Below are 5532 nucleotides of genomic sequence, written 5' to 3'. Positions count from 1 at the left end.
CTTTTTCCAACCTTTGATTTTTAGTCTGTTTTTGTCATTATCTCTAAGGTGTGTCTCTTGTAGGCAGCATATTGATGGGTTTTGTTTTCTTATCCAATCTAGCATGACTTTTTATAAGCAATGTTCTTAGTTATTCTTTTCTTAACGAGGAATTTTCTAGGATAGAATATTCTCATACGTGGAAAAATATTAACAAATGACTCCAAGAAATCTCTTTAGAGAAAACTGCATAAAACACGTATTTCAAAATAAACACCACACTTTGGGTATGGAACACGGAATCAGAAGTACCATGTGATTCTTCCTACAGAGTTCCACTCTGCCAAGGAGTCTGGATATTTTAAGAACACACTTGAACTATCAGTTGGGATGGCAGCTCTCTGGAAGTCTGCATAGCATTTTCAAGATTTCCCAAAAGAAAAACTCAAGACTCCTTTCTGCAGCTGATGACTTCAATGTCACTTCAAGAACATCAGAAACGTGGACACAAACCTCTGCCTTTTCTCTTGCATCCTCCACAGTCAGCCAGCCACCAGGCCAAGCACTTCTCCCCATCTGCTCAGCTGCTATCCTGGCCCATGCCACGACCCGTCTCTCCTCAGGGACCAATGCAACTGTCTGAGTGATGAGAGGTGTCTACTCACCCACTTTTGCCAGAGTGATCTTTTCTGAAATGCAGATTGGGTCAGGCTCCTCCCTGCTTACAGCCCCTTCTGTGGTTCTAATGGCTAGGACTAGATTGTTTAATGCTACACAAGCTAGGATAACACCTGGTAGTAAAGATGCTCAGTGAATTCCCTTTTACTGCCCATGATGGAAACATGGCTTGTCAAATGTCCAAAGGCCTGTGGGCTCTGAGCCTGGGCTGAACTGTTGCCTTGAAGGTAGTCCTCACCCAGAAAAACATACTTAGTGCTTCAGGCCCTGCCTAGTGAGCAGCTGTGCTCCACAGCCTCACTTGACAATTACTGGTTTAGAACCTGGAAGGCTATTTCTCATAAATACCCTGTTATAAAGAGTGATGACCTCACGGCCTCATGCTGGCCCAGAGGAGCAGATTTAACCAATAACTTAAAGAGAAAGAAAGGGGAAACCTATTTAATAAAGATTTGTTGTGCTGTTGTTGTGTGCTGTCAAGTCGATTCTGACTCATAGCAGCCCCATATGACAGAGTAGAACAGCCTCATAAGGTTTCCTAGGTTATAGTCTTTATGGGAGCAGATTGCCAGGTCTTTTCTCAAATGGAAGAGCTGGTGGGTTTGAACCACCAGCCTTTTGGTAATAAGCCAAGCACATAACAACTGCGCCACCAGGGCTCCTTAGTAAAGATTTATCTAGCACCAAATATAAGGAAGCTTGCTAGTTCCTTTAATAAAACAACACTTTGATCCTCCCACCCTAGGTAAAGGAGGGAGAATCTTCCCACGGGAAGAAACAGCTGAAGTTCAGGATGCAATTCTTGTTCTGAGATTCACATACACATACTCCTACTTATCAACTATCTCTATCTTGTTACCTGACATTTTGCATTCACAACAATAGTAAAAGAAATCTACTACCCAACTATTTTGCACCTTAATGACATGTCTGGTGGTATCAAATGCCAAGGTACAAAGTAAGAGTAATGCTGACTGTGATGGTTAAGGTTATGTGTCAGCTTGGCTGGGCCAAGATTCTCAGTGGTTTGGTAGTTACGTAATGATATAATTTGGCAGTTATGTAATGATGTAGCCATCCTCCATTTTGTGATCTGATGTACTCATCCTCCATTTTCACATAATACATATTTTTGCACAAGGACCTGGTCTTTGGAATCTAACTATAAGATAAGTCAGGAGTGGGTGTATTCCTTTTGGGAAACTTTCTGGTTGCTCTTGTCCTGTTTCCTGGGCCTCAAGGTACTGCTTCCCAGACCACTCAGGCTCAGAGTGGGGATAGACCCTTGCTTTTATCTCCAAACAGCTCTGTAAGACTTCAATTGAGGACAGCATGCAGTTTGAGGAAATCTGCTAGGTGTGACTGCCCTTGGGGCCCCCAGGACTTAGACCCTCTTCATGGGCACTCTATGGGGCTGACTCCAGGTACCATCCTCCCCCAAGCAGGGCCTTCATTCCTCATGACTTGGGAAAAAGTCCCCCAGCATATCTGAACTCCTCAAAGGTAAGGCCCAAGGGCAAGGATACAGAGAGAAGAAACAGTTCTCTGAGTCCCAGGATGACCAGCAGTGGTAATGTCCATTCCTTCACAAGGAGCTCATCGTTTTATATAGAGTAAGGTCTCATAGATCTCAAAAGATCTCAATAGTTCGACATTAGTACAAAAGTTGCATATCCTGTGTATATATATGGAAGGGTGCTGGGGTTGTTCTCTCATACTAACTATGTGTCAGGTGTGGAGCTAGGCACCGAGAAATTAAAAACATTGAAATAAGGAAATGTTCCTGTCCTCAAGAACTCCCAAATTAGTGGGAAGAAACAGATACACACTGACTCTAATGGGAGTCAAAGAAGAACTGCCCCACATACCATTTGTTCTCTGTTCTGACCATGGAGACACTGCCAGGGGGACCACTGTTGTGATGGTCAGCCCTGCACAGCCAGAGGTACCACTCCTAGATGGAAGTAGCATACAGAATCCTGGACAGCATCCAGTCCTCACAACATCCTTTTCCTTAGCTGAATTATGAAGTCAATCAGAGGGTAAACTCTGTTACGTGGAGAAAATAAAATAAAAGAAAGGCCTTGTGCTGGCCACCTCCATAAGATATTGTGTGTGTGTGTGAAGATGTAATGATGGCTAAATACTATGACAACTGTAATGGGCACAGGTGGAGGAGGACTACTGCTCTGCTCTTCCTCTCACGCCTCTTCTTCTTCCTGTCATGAGGGCACTCACTGGCTTACTGAGACACAGAGAGGCCCAAGAGGCATTGATTCAACCTCATGGAGGGCAGAGAGCTCTCAGAACATGCTGGCCCCTGGCCCACGGGGCTGAGGAATTGCAGAGGACAAGGAGATCTTGCAGAGGGCTGAGGGCAGAGATGAGACCAGAATTGAACTTGGATCATCTTACATATGTTATTGTTATTATGTGCCATTGAGTCGGACCTGACTCATAGTGACCCCTCCGTGGGTTTCTGAGGCAGTATCACTACGGAAGTAGATTGCCCTATCTTCCTTCCATGGAGTGGCTGATGGGTTTGAACCTCCAGCCTTCTGGTTAGCAGTCAAGTGCCTAAGGCACTAAGCTACCAGAGCTCCTCATTTTACATATGAGTGAGTTAATCAGACCCACATTTGCTCCATTCTATGTAGCAAGGAAAATGCAGCCACATTAAATCCCTCACTGTTGCTGAAAGCACTGCAGTACTTGGGTGAAATTGGATGTATGATCTTAAACCAAATAGAAGCTATTCTTCCCCCACAAAAGGTGGCTTTCTGAAAATCCTCCTCTTTAGGAGGATGTTTTCAAATTGAAAATGCCATTTATGCCTCCTCCGCAGAATCAAGGGAGGGAGAGCAGGGGGCTCCCACACATATGCCTTCCTCGAGGGGACCCTGCAGGACCTGTCCAGACCCTCAACCTGAAGTTAAACCAGGGCAGATGTTTTGCTGCCTGGAGAAATGCAGCTGATCTGAGGGGGAGCAAAGCTACCGAACAACCAAAGCTGCCAATTAAAAGGAGGAAGAGAAGAAACTTCCTTCTTAAATAGTGCTAGCAGCTCACATTCTTGCTTCCAGCATCAGATAAGTCAGTTCTGGGGAGAACTGCCCCCACACTGCTCAGTCTCACCAAGACCCTGTGCATGCCAGAGAACACTCCATTTGCTGGAAGGAAAGCCTGAGGATCTCACTCCTGACAACAGATCAGGTCAGCTCATCCCACAAGACAGGACATTCTGGCATATTCTCAAAGACATCAAGGGGAGATCACAAATCCCTGCCTCTTATCCAGAAATCGTTCCTCACTATTTAGCTAGATGCCCCATGGGAGCTCTGGTAGTGTAGTGCTTAAGGCATTTGACTGCTAACCAGAAGGCCGGTGGTTCAAAATCACTAGCCACTCCTCGGAAGGAAGACTGGGTAATCTACTTCTGTAGAGATACCACCTCAGAAACCTACGAGGGGTTGCTATGAGTCAAGATCGACTTGATGGCAGTGAGTTTGTTTTTTTGAGTTTTTCTGCCCTATAGTAGGCTGAGTAATGCCCCCTCACCCCCACCCAACAATGACATCCACATCCTATGTCCTAGAACCTGTGAATGCTACCTTCTATGGCAAGGGGAACTTGCAGATGTGATGAACTTAAGGATCTTGAGATGGGGAGATTGTTCTGGATCATTTGGATGGGACCTAAATGTAATGGCAAGGATCAATCTACTTCCATAGAGATACTGCCTCGGAAACCCAAGGAGGGGTTGCTATGAGTCAGATCCGACTCCGTGGCAGTGAGGTTTTTTTTTTTTTTTAAAAAATAAAAGGGAGGCAAGAAGAAGAGATAAGATGACAGAAGCAAAAGGCCTGGAGTGATGTGTAGAAGGGGTTACGAGCCAAGGAAGCTAGAAGGGGCAAGGAAAGAGACTGTCCTCTAGAGTCTTGGGAAGGAGCCAGCCCTACCTTCACCTTGATTTTATTTTATTCTTTTAGTTTGGTGGTGTTCCCTCCCCTTCCCTCCCTCCCCTGGTAACCAACAAAGAAAGTTTCCTTCCACACAGAAACCTTTTCTTGAGTTTTTACAATAATGAACTAATACAATATTTGTCCTTCTGTGATTGACTTATTTCACCCAGCATAAGGTCCTCCAAGTTCATCCATGTTACACCCTGATTTTAGCCCAGTGAAATTATTTCCATCTACTGGCCTCCACAACTCTAACAGAATAAATGTGTGCTGCTTTAAGGAAGTCATTTGTTGTAGCAGCCATAAGAAACTAATACAAGTGCTCACTTCGGCAGCACATATACTAACATTGGAACGATATAGAGAAGATTAGCATGGCCCCTGTGCAAGGATGACATGCAAATTCTTGAAGCGTTCCATATTTTTATGTACAGAAATCACATTAAAATAAAGGTTCCATATGAAAAAGAAAGAAAGAAAGAAAGAAACTAATATAAGCCACCAGCAGAGACTGAGAGAAGGAACTGCCCTCCAGGGCTTCTATACTGCCTATCTTCTTAAATGATCCTCTCTGCCCCCCTCACCATTCTCACCAACTTCACTTTCTATGGGCATCTTCACTTGGTTTACTCATCAAGGAGGATGCACCTCAAATCCAACTTCCTTCTTGGTCTCACGCAGGGCCCAAACAAGCACTGCTCCTGGAACCTCTTGCTCCTGGCACCCAGAGAGGTGCCAAGAGTGGATGCTGACAGAGACCTGAAAGAGGGGGCCCTGGTCTCCCTTTCCCATTCTGTCCTTGCTAAGCCTTCCTCAGCCATGGGCTCCCATGTGCTGACTAACTCTCTGGTTCTTGAAGCTGCAGTCTCCCACCAATTCTTCAACTTCTCCAGGCTCTGATTTTTTTTTTTTT

At 44.9% G+C, this 5532-nt stretch overlaps 1 protein-coding gene and 1 non-coding gene across 2 annotated transcripts in view; one reads left to right on the top strand and one right to left on the bottom strand.

Annotated features, from left to right (window-relative positions):
• CTDSPL (CTD small phosphatase like) overlaps positions 1 to 5532 on the bottom strand; it is a 156145-nt gene that overhangs the window by 68904 nt on the left and 81709 nt on the right. The gene's annotated exons all lie outside the window — the stretch shown is intronic.
• On the top strand, positions 4939 to 5045 carry LOC122150447. The gene has a single exon (XR_006163667.1). It is a non-coding gene; the product is annotated as a U6 spliceosomal RNA (small nuclear RNA).

Source organism: Orycteropus afer, unplaced genomic scaffold, assembly GCF_000298275.1.
Source record: "Orycteropus afer afer isolate SDZICR_OR568_19922 unplaced genomic scaffold, OryAfe1.0 scaffold00142, whole genome shotgun sequence".
NCBI classification, from domain to species: domain Eukaryota; kingdom Metazoa; phylum Chordata; class Mammalia; order Tubulidentata; family Orycteropodidae; genus Orycteropus; species Orycteropus afer.
This window is presented reverse-complemented; position numbering and strand designations above follow the sequence as displayed.